Below are 14,983 nucleotides of genomic sequence, written 5' to 3'. Positions count from 1 at the left end.
GTGTCTGAATTGAGAGCCATAAATGACTGATTGCAAAGACATGGTACAAAAATTTAAAATATGCCAGTAATTTTTATACTGATTTCCTGTTGGATTAAATAAAATTCACAAAAATAGTTTTATCTGTTTCCTTTTACTTTTTAAAAATGTGACTACTAAGTATTTTAAATCACATGTAGCTCACTTCGTGTATTTACTCTGGTCAGTGCTGATCTAGGACATTACCAGGACCCCTGACTCTGCCTTGCGTCCACGTCTAGCTAGTAGTAGTAGTCAGTTATCTTTATTGATTTTTAACAGTCCATTGTTTGACAACACCACAATGTATTTATTTATCCATTCTACTGTGAATGGTCCTTGGTGGTGGGGGTGGGGGGTTGCCTTTTTTTTGGTCTTCCTGCTATCTGGTTCTAGAAGCTAGGCTTCTGTAACTCTTCAAGGATCCAGTTTTTATGGAATTTCCCTATTCCTACAATTTCTGCACATGTGTTGTTCTCCAAATCTCTCTCGAGCTCACTTCTGTCTTATAATATACGGCTAATGCAGTCCACTGCAACCAACATACACTTTTACATTCTGTTCTCCAGCCTTTCGTATCACAGCTTGTACTTCTACCAAATGTTTTTCTATTGCATAGCATGGATTTCCTGTGATACACCCTGCACAGTTGTTTCTGCACCACGACTCTTTTATTGCAATGCCAGTGCTACATACTTTAGATGTTTATTGTAGCAGCATCAGTTTAAGTCAAGGTATCAGTTTCTATTTCAGTCAGAGTGTATGAACTGCTGGAAAAAAGGCCCCCAAATCTCAGTTTACCATAATAACTTTGTATTTCTTGCACCCTCATAGCACTGGTTCAGTAGTGGACGGCTGGGGGATGCATGCCTCGGTGGTACGTTCCAGGAGAAAAGGAGGCATATGGGTAGCTCAAAACTCTGTTAAACTACCTGTGGGGTCTTCCTATTGAATTCATCTGCCCTTCAACTTTGGAGATGATCACATGTCACTCTTTAGTAATTTATTTTCCCCTCTTTTGAAAAATTGCTATAAATGGTAAGTTGTACCTCCTGTAATGATAGTCTATGTCACTTACCTTTTCCTCTCATGTTTTCTTTTTCCTCTTTCATTTCTTGACTTTGTATGCACCTCCTAATTAAAGTTTTCTTTCTTGTTGCTATTTTCTGTTCCTTGAATTATCTTCCTGGGCCACTTGGTTTTTTTCTTGGATTTTCCCTTTCATATTATAAGGGTTCTTAAAATAACTGGTTCCTCATATTAAAGGAGAAGGTGGTAGAGAAGCTGAATAGAAACTCTGTGTTTGTTGGTGGGCTTATATATGGACAGACTTCACTCTGTGATGGTTGGAAAAGAGCCAGGACCCTCAGATATGAAAAATAGGTTGTCCTTATGCTGGGACAAAAACCGTCTCGCTTTTGCTTGCTCTTCCCCCAAACTGTCTTCAGAGAATAGGTCCAACAGTTATCTACTGTGTCTTGTTTATGCTTTGGGTGTTACCCAAACGCATGTGCTCTGTGTGCTGTTTCTAGAGAGAGCCTATTGGTCACCTTCTACCCCTCTGCTTCTTCCCACACTGAGGACCTCTCAGGGGCTCTGTCTAGCAGGTTGGCCATATCGTCTTGATTATAGTAGCTTTACAGTGAGAGTTAAAATTGAGTCATGGGAGTCTTCTGATTTTATTCAACAACCAATCCAAACTTCTTTAAAGAAATAAAATGTGGTATGTGTGTTCTTCAAGTCTAGTTTCAATTTTTTAACTTATGCTTTTATGGGGATTGGCAGCTTATGATTAGTTGTCAGTGAGTTAAGTCCCACCCTGTTTCAATTTTAGTACTTCCCCTACATAGTCACAATATATGCATTAAGGAAAAAAGTATCAATTTGAGAACCAAAGTTTGTAAATACACCACAGTTGCACACTCTAAAGTTTTCTTGGGGACAGTTTGACCTCGATTTTCAGTTAAATAGGTTCATGCAGTGAAGGCTGTATTATAGGATGTCCAGCCCCACGTGTCTCTGATAACCTTCACCTTCTAGAACATCCACATGGATTATACAGTTTTCGTACTTTTCAAGCTTGGCTACGCTGCCCTATTGGCTTGGGAAAAAGAGGTCAGCACAGGAATCATTTATAAAACACATGGATTTCCTTTGAAACCCATTGAGGGTCTGGGGCATGAACCCTCCTGGGTGGAGTTGCTAAGGCTGAAAACACAAGTATCCTTTTATAGTCTCCACTGAATTGTTTCCACAGTAATTACTTTAATGGGAGGACAATTTCACTTGTGAACTACAGTGGCTGGATAATATGAGTCAGAAAATTGGATGGAGAATGCATACAGTTTTATTTCCCGAACTATCACACCCTCCTTGAAAAACGTCTCCCTTGAAACATTTACTGGCTAATTTGTGAAGTGTATTTAGAGGATATCTGAAGTTGGAACCTATTAAGTGACTAAAGAACTAGTTTATATTTTAAGAAATTGAAAGATTTTACATCATTTCATTCAGATTTGTAATCCAGTTAGATGGGGTTTTCTCAACCATGACAGTATTGGCATTTCAGGCTGGATAATTCTTTGTAGTGGGGGCAGTCCTGTGCATTGTGGGATGTTTAGCGGCATTGGTGTCCTGTACCCACTGGATGCCAATGGCTCTCCCCCTGCCTTCCCTATCAGTCCTGACCATCAGAAATGTCCCCAGACATTGTTAACTGTCCTTGAGGGGTGGGAGCCAAACTGTCCCCAGCTGAGACTGAGTTAGATAATAGCAGCTGAGTAGTAACCTATGGTTGCAAAGAGTTAGTGGCTTTGATTGGAAACGAAGTTTGTTAAAGATAAAAAATCATGTTTCAGAAAAATTGTGTGAAAATCAGCACAATGAAGGTGAGCTATAAAATGCATTGACATTTATAATAAATGACGTACTGAACTATCCCAATGCCATATAATTTCTTGAACGCTCCAATCCCTCCTTATAAGCATGGATGACATAAAAATCACGTGATGCCCATAAATGTCAAATTTATTTACACCTGCAATTTATTTTTGCCATAAAATATTTACTCTTCTGCAAAGACAAGTTTATTTTTCTGGATGCCGGCTATTTCTGTTTTATGCTGAACTCAACAGACTGTTATAGAGCAGCTATTTGTGGAATCATATCAAAAATATTTGAGTCATTTTATTTTAGAATCACACATCATCTTCATATTCAGTGCTGAAATTTTATGCAACTCACTTATGGAATTAATCTATTCTTCCAGTTATTTTGAAGTCATTTACATCCTTCTAAGTACCTCAGCAGGAAGTCTTTTATAACTGTTGTTTACTCTTTTTCTGTTTTACTTTGTTCATCTTCCTATAAGATTCTAGTCACTAGTCATGTAATTTTATCTCTTTCCCTCTCTCTTGTGCGATTGGGTGAAGTGAGACTGATTTTTGTTAGATTTAATAGGGAGACTAGAATTATCTGCTTGAGACAGTAACAGAAAATCTTTCATTCACGTTAGAGCTATTTAAGATTCAAGGGTATGATAAAAATGCAGTAGCATTATTAACAAAGAAAACATTTTAAACAATGCCATAAAAATTATATACTTTAACATTTTCACTCCTTGATAAACCTCAGGTAATTTAGTAGTACTAATAAGAAATGTCTTCTTAACTTCAGAAAGGTACGATTAAAGTGAAATTTAATTATACTAAAAATATAATATTTTAATCAATTCTTTTTAACAATTGTTTATTAAAATGGTATGGGAGAATTGGTAGCAAAATAAAACATTATTACATTGAAACTCCACCTAAAAATGGTCACTTCTTCCTTTGGAATCATGGTTAACAGAATTGTAAATACTGTGCTGACAGACCACACTAGCTTTTTTTTTTTGGCCGCACTGCACAGCTTGTGGGATCTTAGTTCTCCGACCAGGGATTGAACCCGGCCTCTGGCAGTGAAAGTGTGGAGCCCTAACCACTGGACTTCCAGGGCATTCCCTCCACACTAGCTCTTGTCACTAGAATCATAATTCATCTTCCCCCAATTTTGGTGAAGGTGACTTTCAGCACCGTATTTAGACACAGTGACTTGCCCATTTCACAGCTCCAGATTTCAAAACAAAACAAAAACAAAAGCACACGCCCAAGTAAAGAATGTCGTTTAGATCTCTCTTTAGCTTAAAAGAGTAGCAGTAACTCATTCCTTCTTTTTGGTTACGCAGCTCACCAAAGGAGCCTGTTGGTGGCCGGGAATGATGACACCTTCTGAAGAGGCTGCTGAACTTTGAAGCCAATGGACCAGGGAAGGCACAAAACCACAGGTAGGTTATGAGGGGGGTGTTTTGGGGGAAGCACTATGGGCGGGTGGAAACCACTAATTCCAGGAAGTAGGCGGGACAGGGATTTTGAAGGTTTTTGTATATTTTGGGCCTACTTTCAAATGCTACAGTTTTAGGTGGAATAGCCAAAGGGATTAGCAGACTTGAACAAAACTAAACTAGTCCCCAGAGATGACAACAGACACATTTACATTTACACGTCCTGACAGACCTGTAAAAACATCTACAAATAGATGGTCTAGCACTCGCTGGCCACTTAGGTAGAGGTTTTACTGCCCTCACATTGCCCTCTCCTAGGCGCCCAGGGCAAAATCCAGAAGTGTCCCAGGAAATAGGTGATCTTTCTTTTTTTTTTTTTTTTTTTTTAATTTTATTTATTTATTTAGTTAGTTTTGGTTGCATTGGGTCTTTGTTGCTGTGCGCGGGCTTTCTCTAGTTGCGGCGAGCAGGGGCTACTCTTCGTTGCGGTGTGCAGGCTTCTCACTGCGGTGGCTTCTCTTGTTGCAGAGCACGGGCTCTAGGCATGTGGGCTCAGTAGTTGTGGCTCACAGGCTTAGTTGCTCTGTAGCATGTGGGATCTTCCCAGACTAGGGATTGAACCCATGTCCCCTGCATTGGCAGGCAGATTCTTAACCACTGTGCCACCAGGGAAGTCCCGGTGATCTTTCTTAACAGTCCGCATGGCACTCCCCTCCCCCTTAGTTCACAGCCAGTTGTACTGACTCTTACCCAGCATCCCATGATTTTCTAACTGAAACATGCAGGCTGGTAATCAGTGTAAGCAAACAGACTTTGCATCTTGCTTAAGTTTGGCAGCCCGCCTGTCACTGAGGTATGGGATACCATTGGGATGTTGAAAGGCCACCAGCCCCTCCTCTTGCCAAGGGTCAGTGAATGCCTTCATCCCTCCTCTACCCCCAGCCCATGCAGACATTACCAATCAATCACCGCACTAGCCTCAGTGAGGGCTGGTCTCAGAACCCTTCATCAAACAGTCCCCAGGGCAGTCAATCTATTGCAAATTTACTAAGCTGGGGCTAGAGTTGAAACCTCTGCATCATCCTTATTCTAATTCTCTTATCTGTTGCCAACATTTGGTTTGACCTTGAGCCAACCTCGCCCCTTGACCTTGACTTTTTCATCTATAAAACACAAGGGGGCTCATTTTTCAATTCTATCATCATTAGCCTGATGGGAGGAAGGAAGGTAGAATATATAAAACTGAGGTTTCTTCGGATTCACAGTTTTATCATGAAAAACATATAATATTAAATTGCCTGTGAGAATTTGAATATTCCACTTGCCTACCATGACCTACATGTGAGATGACTACATTAATCCAGGGTATCATAGCTCTTGAGAAACATTTATAACAATTCTGTTTATAAAGCAAAGCTAGATTATCACCCAGAAGGTATTTTTTGGTGCTAATCAGGAATTCAGTAAGTTAAGGCCAACTAACAAGAAAACAATGTCCTTTTTTAAAAGGACACATTTTTTTCCCAGCATTCCTTTCTGAAAATTTTCAAGTCTTAGTAATTAACTCTAGCTTCCAATTACACTGTTTTTAGCACGTCGTGTTCACAGGAGAGCAATCAGACCAAAATTCACTTAACATATGGCGTTGCAGCTGTTACAGAAGAATGAGTCCACGAGGCTCTGTGTTCACCTCCTGAGTCCCAGGTAGGGGAACTAAAATGCGAAATTCAGGGTTGCAATCACTTTCCAGTTATGCAGTATTGAAAGAACTACCTTTGCTAGTGATTTGATTACGTAATAAGCACTCTGTTCAGTGATGCCTAGACTTTTGCAGGGAGGCACAGCGCTGTGCTTATGAAGCATGAGGTCATAGTGCTGAAACCTGCAGCCTCTGGAGGCAGCCATCGTGGTGCAGGCCCTTGTATGACTTTGTGTGACCTTGGGAAGCTGCAGAACAGTTTGTGCCTTGTTTTCACGTGTGCAAAAACGAGATGTCACCTTTTACATGGTGTGCTTGTGTGGCTAATTTGGATAACATAGGAACAGTTCTTAGGACGCTAACTAGTAACGGTCCAGCAAATGTTTACTATTATTACTAACAAAGAAAATTGTTCCACGTTGTTAGGTGTCCCCCACTGTGGACTGAGGCTTCCTGGCCCACAGCCATAGCGCCATAGAAAATAATTCCATGATTTTGTGTTTCTCCAAGGCCACCTATTAAATGTTGGCACCTGCATCAGCGCTATCAGGGCTGCGCACAGATGTGGACCCTTTTTTTTTTTTTTTTTTCTTTTGACTTACGAAGCATCTGCAAGGTTCAGAGTTTATGTCCCTTGGGTATTACGATGGCACAAACCGGTCACCGGCACGCTCCGGATCAGTCTGGAAGGCTGTGCCATGGGAGATTTGTGCACCCCGAGGCAGGTCAAGGATGCGGATGCAGCTGCTCTCCGTTCTCCTGCGGATCCTGAGCTCTCAGCCCTGGCAGACATCACGGAGCTGATGACCGGGAGCCGAAGGGATTCCCCCTCCAGAGACGCACTCTGGCTGTTTGCTTTACTCTCTCAGGTGAGGCCTCCCTGCCCCCCTCCCCGATCAGGAGATCTGCAAGATAGCCTTACCCCATCTTTCCACTATACGACTGACACCCTTCTTCAAAAGAACCAAGCCACTGCCACTAGGCACAACTCAGGAAGTTTCCAATAATGTTTGATCTCTGGGCCAAGTCCTTACCTGTCACACTTGTCTGCAGGCCCCAGGGCCTACCCTCGATTCTGCATCACAATGAGAAGGACAGGGGTCCTAGTTTACAAGCAGGAGACTTAACCTCGGCTGCCCTGATACACAGGCTGCACACCCGACCAGGCCAACCAAAATCAGAATCTCTGGCAGTGAACCAATGCGTTGGGACTATTCCGACTTCTCCAGGTACACGCAATGAGCAGCCAATGCCGAAAACAACTTGCTTAACATTTAGAACCTTGTTACCCAACGTGTGATCCCAGTAGCCCCCAGGTTGACTGAATCAGAATCTGCATTTTCACATGATCCCTTGATGATCTGTATGCACATTAAGGTTTGAGAAACTCCGGTTCAGAATCTGCACTATAATTTAGCAGTTCTCGGTCTGCCCGCGTATTCAATCACATGGACAGCATTAAAAGTCAATTTTTCTTTACGACTGTGTCTCTGGGAGCCATACAGAAAGAAGACATGTTTCTTAGGAAGGATTCTCTCACATTCCTGGCCCATAAATCTATTATTATTTAATAACTTTTAAACACGGTATTCACGGGAATTCCCTGGCGGTCCAGTGGTTAGGACTCGGTACTTTCACTGCTAAGGCTGGGGGTTCAATCCCTGGTCGGGGAACTATCCCCCATGGGGTCCGGCCAAAAAAAAAAAAAAAAAAAGTAGCCAGATTGCAGTGGAGCAAAGGGTAAATGGTGAAGGGACTGGCCAAAGTGAAGGCAAGACTCCTCTCTCCGGAAGCTTGGCTGAGAGAGAGAGCAATCATCTCAAATGCTCCTCTCAGGACACTGATGGCTTTTGTTTGCTACATTAATCATAATTATCAATCATTTTGCTTTTTCTACTGCATTTGATATTGACCTGCTCCCCTTCCATGTACTCAGTTTTAGTAAACCATTCACACATCTTCCAGGACAGGACTTGGAAGTCTTCTGCATCCCTGTCTTTCTGTGCTTCTAGCAACCAGTCAATCACCCAATCTTGTGACTTTTCATGATAAATGCCTCCCAAATCCATTTTCCTCTTTCCACCTGCACTGGCATGACCTTGGGCTATGCCCTCGTTTTCTCTCTCCTGGGTCGCAGATGAGCTTCCCCAGTGGTCCTTTGACACAGGCTGTGTCTCTCATCATCCTCTCCCCATCACCAACAGAGTGATGTTCCTAATCCAAAACCAGATTTGCGAGGTGTGGCATGGGGGGAAAGTGGGTGAAGGGCACATGGGGTCTCTCTGTGTTATTTCTTACAGTTGAATGTGTACCTTCAATGATCTGAACGTGAAGTCTAAGGAAAGAATACCACTTCCTCTTCCCTTATAAGATTTTAAAATATTTTCCAGAGTTTGCAAATCCCTTTCTGAACTGGCTTCTCTCCTTCTTGTTCAGTATTACTTCCTGCTACGTTCTGTCACTGTACTTCTCATTCAGCCAAGTGAACTACTTACAGATTCCAGAATCTTCTACATTCACTCACATTTTTGTCTTGGTAGACAATGCTCCCTTTGGCTTGGGGGTCCTTTGCAACTTGTCAGTTGCAAATCTTTGTTCAGATGCTGATTTCCCTATGGAACCTTTCTAGGTGGCCTCAAGCGGACTTAAGGGAGTTTGAGATTGACACGTACACACTGCTACATTTAAAACGGATGACCAACAAGGATCTACTGTATAGCACAGGGAACTCTGCTCAATATTATGTAACAACCTGAATGGGAAAAGAATTTGGGAAAGAATAGATACATGTATATGTATAACTGAATCAGTTTGCTGTACACTTGAAACTAACACAACATTGGTAATCAACTATACTTCAATAAAATAAAAAGTTTTAAAAAGTTTCATATTTGGAACTGTACAGCAATTTGTATATACCTCTACTTAGGCAAATGTTGTACTATAAAATAAATGTTTTTTTCCACATCTCCCTACCAACTAGTCTGTAGGCTTCCTGTGAACAGGAACTGTATCCACTTATCTCTGTATTTCTAGTAGCTGAAACAAAACAGAGCTCAATAAATATTTGTTATACGAATGAATGAATCCTCTTTCTTGCCTTGATTGACATATTCAATATAAGATATATTGGTATCCCTAAATGTTACTAAAATCTTTATTATAATATTTCTGATGCTCTTGTCTATTCTGAAAATTATGTGTAAGTTTATAAAAAATAAACAATCTTATGCTTAAGATAAAAAAGTGCAGATAAAAAGACTGCACAAAATATTATATATTCACAACATATCTTGTATTCTAAATCCTTAAGTTACATAAATCAATACCTAGCTGATTAAACCATTTTTCATGAGTATTTTATGTGAAAAGGTGAAAACTGTATCTTCCTTAGCATTTCCATTTTTTTATTTAACTTGAAGATTTTCCTATAGAATAATGAGATATAAACCAACATGTTTTTAAGCTGTACGTGCGTTGGTGATAAGAATATTGAGAATTAAGTACAAAAATAAATAATACCACAAATTACCTTAAACAGTATTTAACATATTTAAAAGTATTAAGATATTTAAGTATTTAAGCTTTCACGGTGGATGAATGTAAATATTTGGTTAGTGGCATAGGTGTAACAGGAGAGTAGATAATGCAGTGCGTTATCTCAGCATACTGACCTAAACCATTAAGATCACAAACTAACTCCTCCTGCTGTAATTTGGTTTCCATGACATCCCCCCTATGGGGCAAGGCTGATAATTGGGAAAGCCAAGTATCCCAGACACCTGGTAGGTGTGTTTTTATGTAAGTGTGAGTTTCAGTGATGTCTGTGTGCTGGGACATGTTAGCCTCTGGGTGCATTAACCATCAACTATCTAAACATGCACAAATGAGCACCAGACCCGAAACTGGGTGTTTATACTACGTTAGCTCCCCTCGAAGGACCCCTCCCTGGTGGGGTGACCAAAAAAGCTGTCACTAGTGAACCCTGATTTCTCCCACAAAACTTTTCTTTTAAGCAGACATAACTCTGATGAGCAGACAACTACTGCAAAGTTTTTATTGAGCAATCAGAAGAATGAAAGTGAAATTGAGCAACCAAAATTAAATCAACATTTCCCCATCGCTTTAATTCATTACCATCTTGTCCGCATTCCAGGAGAAGATATTAGCTTGCAGTGGTTGTTTTCTTCTTCTTCTTACTATTTTAAACTTGGATACTAATAATGGATTATATTATGCATTAAATAGGAATTTTATAACTGAATACTTTGGCTTTTAGAAAAGGCAATTCAATTCAAATTAGCTTATATAGAATAATGGCTTTCTTTAAATTAATGAAATCCTTCTATATATTTTAGTATATTAAAGCCATACATCGTAAAATGAATGTGTCAGATTATTATAATCAGTCATTGAAAATGAATTTTAATGTAACACATACTTTTAAAAAACATAATAAATAATTCTTTACAGCATGTGTCTGAGTGAAAAACAATTTGTTGTGTTTGATGTTTATGTAAGAAGAGTTTCATATAGACTACTAAAATTATTGTGAGGGTTTTTGCAAAAATAAATCAACTTCTTTTTAGGATAGTGGCATACACATTCCTTTGAAAGATGCCTGATTGACAAGACTCCATGATAGTCTGTTTAATGGAAGAACTTGTTTATTAAATGTACACACTGTATGTAACACACACACACACACACACACACACACACCCGTGTTACCACCAACCCAATGAAGGGTATTGAATAGATGGTGCTAAGTTTTGGATAATTAGAATAGCCAGTGAAAAATTAGAATAGATCACTGTTAGCTGAGGTACATGTTTTCACTCGCATGCCAGTGAAAAAAAAAAACTAGTCAAAATGACCTCAAAATATCCTGGGAGTGGTTTGGGGAGCTTGATATTCTAAAATGGATTAGACACATATTAAAATAATACAAAGAGTAAAAATTGCTATCCAAAATTGCATGAATAAGGCATGACTCTTAGCTAAATGTAAAATAAGCCTAAGATCTATCCCTTCATATCTCTGTGACTTTTACCTTGTTCTTTATCACCTCTGAGTCCATTTCTTCTTCTTTAAAGTGGGATACCCAGACTTCAATGCCTGAGACAGGCATCTCTCTCAGGGAAGCCCCCTTGACCACCAAAGATAGGGAAAACCCCTCCATCCTATCCTCTATGTCTTTCAGATTTCTACTATTGTACTTGAAATTATCAGAGGATCTGGTACCTTTTCTATCTCCCATTCAACACACATACACAGGGCAAATAATATATATAAAGAAGTATTACAAAACATATAAGAGCAGAAACAATGGAAGAATAAACTTACAATGAAGATGTAAAGGTTCTGATCCTTACTCCAGAGATTATATGCTCCTATCTATACAGCTATAGGAAGGTAACATCAATGACTGAATGATAATCAACAGTGCAGAAGATGGCAGCAATGTGGAGCCCACATGACCTGCCCCAAGGGGAAACTAGAAACTAGACCAGGATTGTTGCTGGGGAAGAATATGAGCTCCAGGAAACCTATGCAGAGTTTTTCAATAAAACTGAATCTCCACATTTTTTATGGGAGCTGTCCCTATGTTTTCAGTATTGTGTGTGCCAAACAAAACATGTCTGTGGGCCATATGTGGCCCAGGAGAGTCAATATATAACATTATTCATGCACCAAATCAGGATGCATTAAATATTTATATCTGGAAATATTAGAAACACAAAGCCTTAATTACCATAAAAATAATAGTTACCCCCAGACTTTATCAGAACCAAGAGGCAAAACAAAAACAAGCCAACAAACCAAAAGCATATATATGTACACATATACACAAATGTAAAATTAGGCCATAATCAATTAAGTTCATCTTGGATATACAAGTTTAATTCAACATTAGGGCATCATACATGATATAAAATAAATCTTTTAACAGCAAAAAAAACATGGAGCAAAATTCTATACCCATTCCTGATATTTTAAAAAAGAATATTAATTAAGTGGACCTGATGTTTCTAAGGACACCATCATGAAAGTGAAAAGAAAATCCATGAAATGGAAGAAAATATCTGCAAATCATATACTTGATAAAGGAGTTGTATCTAAAACATATAAAGAGTCTTACAACTCAACAATATAAAGAAAAACAACCTAATTAAGAGAAGGAGCAAAGTCTTTAAGTAGACATTCATCCAAAGAAGATATACGAATGGCAAATAAGCACAAGAAAAGATACTCAATATCATTAGTCATCAGAGAAATTCAAAGCAAAACCACAATGAGATACCGCTTCACACCTACTCGTGGATACAGTAAAAATGACAGATAATAAAAGTGTTGGCAAGTCTGAGGAGAAATTTAATCCCTCATTCATTGTTGGTGGAAATGTAAAATGGTGCAACTACTTTTGAAAATAGTTTGGTGATTTCTCAAGAAGTTAAACATAGTATTACCATATGACCCAGCAATTCCACACCCACATATATCCAAGAAAATTTAAAAATTATATTGATTAAAAAACATGTTCATGAATGTTCATAGCAGCATTATTCATGATAGTCAAAAAGCAGAAACAATATAAATGTCCATCAGTGGATGAATGGATAAACAAATGGATAATATATACATATAACAATATTACTCAGCCATAAAAAGAAATGAAGTACTGATACCTGCTACAACATGCATGAAAGTTGAAAAAAATTATGCTAAGTGAAAGAAGCCAAGGTCTATTCTAGTCCAATTGTTGGTCAATCAAAGCAGAGACAAAAGATACCATTTAACTAAAAGGACACAACTTCTGAAGACTCTGACTTCTACCTCACCATCATTCACTACTCTTAGTTCACAGAAAGACTGTGGAAAATTTCCAATTCAGTTGCAAGTATGGATCAAGTTAAATAAAAGGCCTTCAGATGTTTACCAAAAACAAAAAATAAAGTAGGAACAGAAAGATGTTTGCTAAAAGGGGGGGATTAACAGCAGGGGTTCATCTCCTTTTCCTGCCAAGCTTCCACTAATACAATATTAAAGAAGGAAATGATATAAATAAAGTGTTACCCGGGTGACCCACAAACTGTTTTGAGGGTACACACAATGTTTCTGATTAGGAAACCACCCTACTTCCAATCCCCCTCCCGCCCCGCACTGGAAAGACCTGAGACTCTGACAACAACAATGATCCCACGTTCTTACTCGGATGCTGTTGGCTGGACAGAGTAGACCACATGGCAACCACAGCCTTTAGGGGAAGCTCCCATAGTTCCTTTCACTCCCTGTGCCTGTCACCCAGCCAATTCATTCATTAATTTTATTTGCTTTGTCCCTTAGACATATATATTTGTGACCTCTGTCGTGAAAACACAACAATGAAAGGAGCAGGAAACATGTTTGTCAAGAGAAATCCATAATTTCTGGAAGCCTGAACACGGTTGGAGGTGATATAACCAATGAAGTGGAGATGAGGAAGCTTCAGTCTAGAGCAGCAATTCTCAAATTGTCTCTGCTTAAAAAAAAAAAACACCTATTAAAACACAGCTTGCGAGACGCCACCCCAGAGCTTCTGAGTCGGTAGGTGCAGGGTAGGGTCTGAGAATTTGTGTTTCTCTCAAGCTCCTCAGTGATGCTGACACCTCATTCCACAGATCACAAACTGACGGACAAGTTAGAAAAGGAAAGGAATAAGTTATAGACAAGGACAGAGACATTGGCATGACCCCAAGACAGCAGTGGGTCTCAAAAATACCAACTACAAAAGATCACTGTAGTAAGGCTTAGGGTATAAAATAGAGGATTGGTTATAGGAAAGTCTGGTTTTAAGTCAGTTTACAACATCCCCTATCTCTACCCAGTACCCAAGTGCTTACCCACCAAGCGAAACACTGCGTAGGTCTTTACTACAGAAATTTGCCCCAGAACAAAGATGCTCACATTAGAGCCCTTCAAGTTACTTTCTTGCTTCTTGAACAATTGCCTAAGATGAGGATGTGAGTTGACAAGACTTGCCCATACAAACAGAGCTTCCAAGCAGCTTTTATTGTTTCCATCTCAAATATGTGAACCGTTGGATCACTTAATGAAATCCTTGTGGTAGGAAAGACGCCAAGTTTAACTAGGACAGCTGATCACGGAAGAAACTGATACTCAAGGAAACAGATGAGACCCAAAGAGAGAGAGAAAAATAATGTCTAGAGAGAGATACGAGAAGAAAGTTCATCCATAAAATGAGAACAAGATACTCTTAAAAATTGAAAACAAAAGAACACTTGGAAATTAAAGCTATGATTTAAGTAATTTAAAATATCAAATAACAGTGGTGGGATTTTAAAAACCAAGGAAATACCCTAGGAAATGGAACAAAAATCAAAGAGGTGGAAAATATGAGTGAAAAGATAAGCAAACTGGAAGATTATTCCAAGAAATTGAAACACAACTTTTTTCAGCAAACGGAAATGCCGGGAAGAAAGGGCAAATAGAACAAGAATGAAAATAGAATGTTAAAATGGTTAAAACAACAACAACACAAAATAGTTTCCCAGAGCGAAGGGTCAGGAGTCTGCAAATAAAAGAAGACTAACAAATGTCCAACAGAATGAATGAGAAAAGAATACAATAATTATATCAGTGCAATAATAGAAAACAGAAAGTTTAAAGACAAGTTCCTAAAATTTCCAGAATAAAAATCACCACAAAGGGATGCGAATCAGAAAAGGATCAGATTTTTCCCATTAATAACAACAAAAATGGGCTTCCCTGGTGGCGCAGTGGTTGAGAATCTGCCTGCCAATGCAGGGGACACGGGTTCGAGCCCTGGTCTGGGAAGATCCCACATGCCACGGAGCAACTGGGCCCGTGAGCCACAACTACTGAGCCTGCGCGTCTGGAGCCTGTGGTCCGCAACAAGAGAGGCCGCGACAGTGAGAGGCCCG

The 14,983-nt window shown here is 39.4% G+C and overlaps 1 long non-coding RNA gene across 1 annotated transcript; it reads left to right on the top strand.

Moving 5' to 3' along the window:
• The first annotated feature begins 5,067 nt into the window (after nt 1-5,067).
• Nucleotides 5,068-14,513, top strand: LOC309647727. Its single transcript, XR_014256266.1, has 2 exons — nt 5,068-6,907; nt 7,092-14,513. It is a non-coding gene; the product is annotated as an uncharacterized lncRNA (long non-coding RNA).
• The last annotated feature ends 470 nt before the right edge of the window (nt 14,514-14,983 follow it).

This window comes from Balaenoptera physalus, assembly GCF_965194825.1.
Source record: "Balaenoptera physalus genome assembly, chromosome: 18".
NCBI classification, from domain to species: Eukaryota; Metazoa; Chordata; class Mammalia; order Artiodactyla; family Balaenopteridae; genus Balaenoptera; species Balaenoptera physalus.
This window is presented reverse-complemented; position numbering and strand designations above follow the sequence as displayed.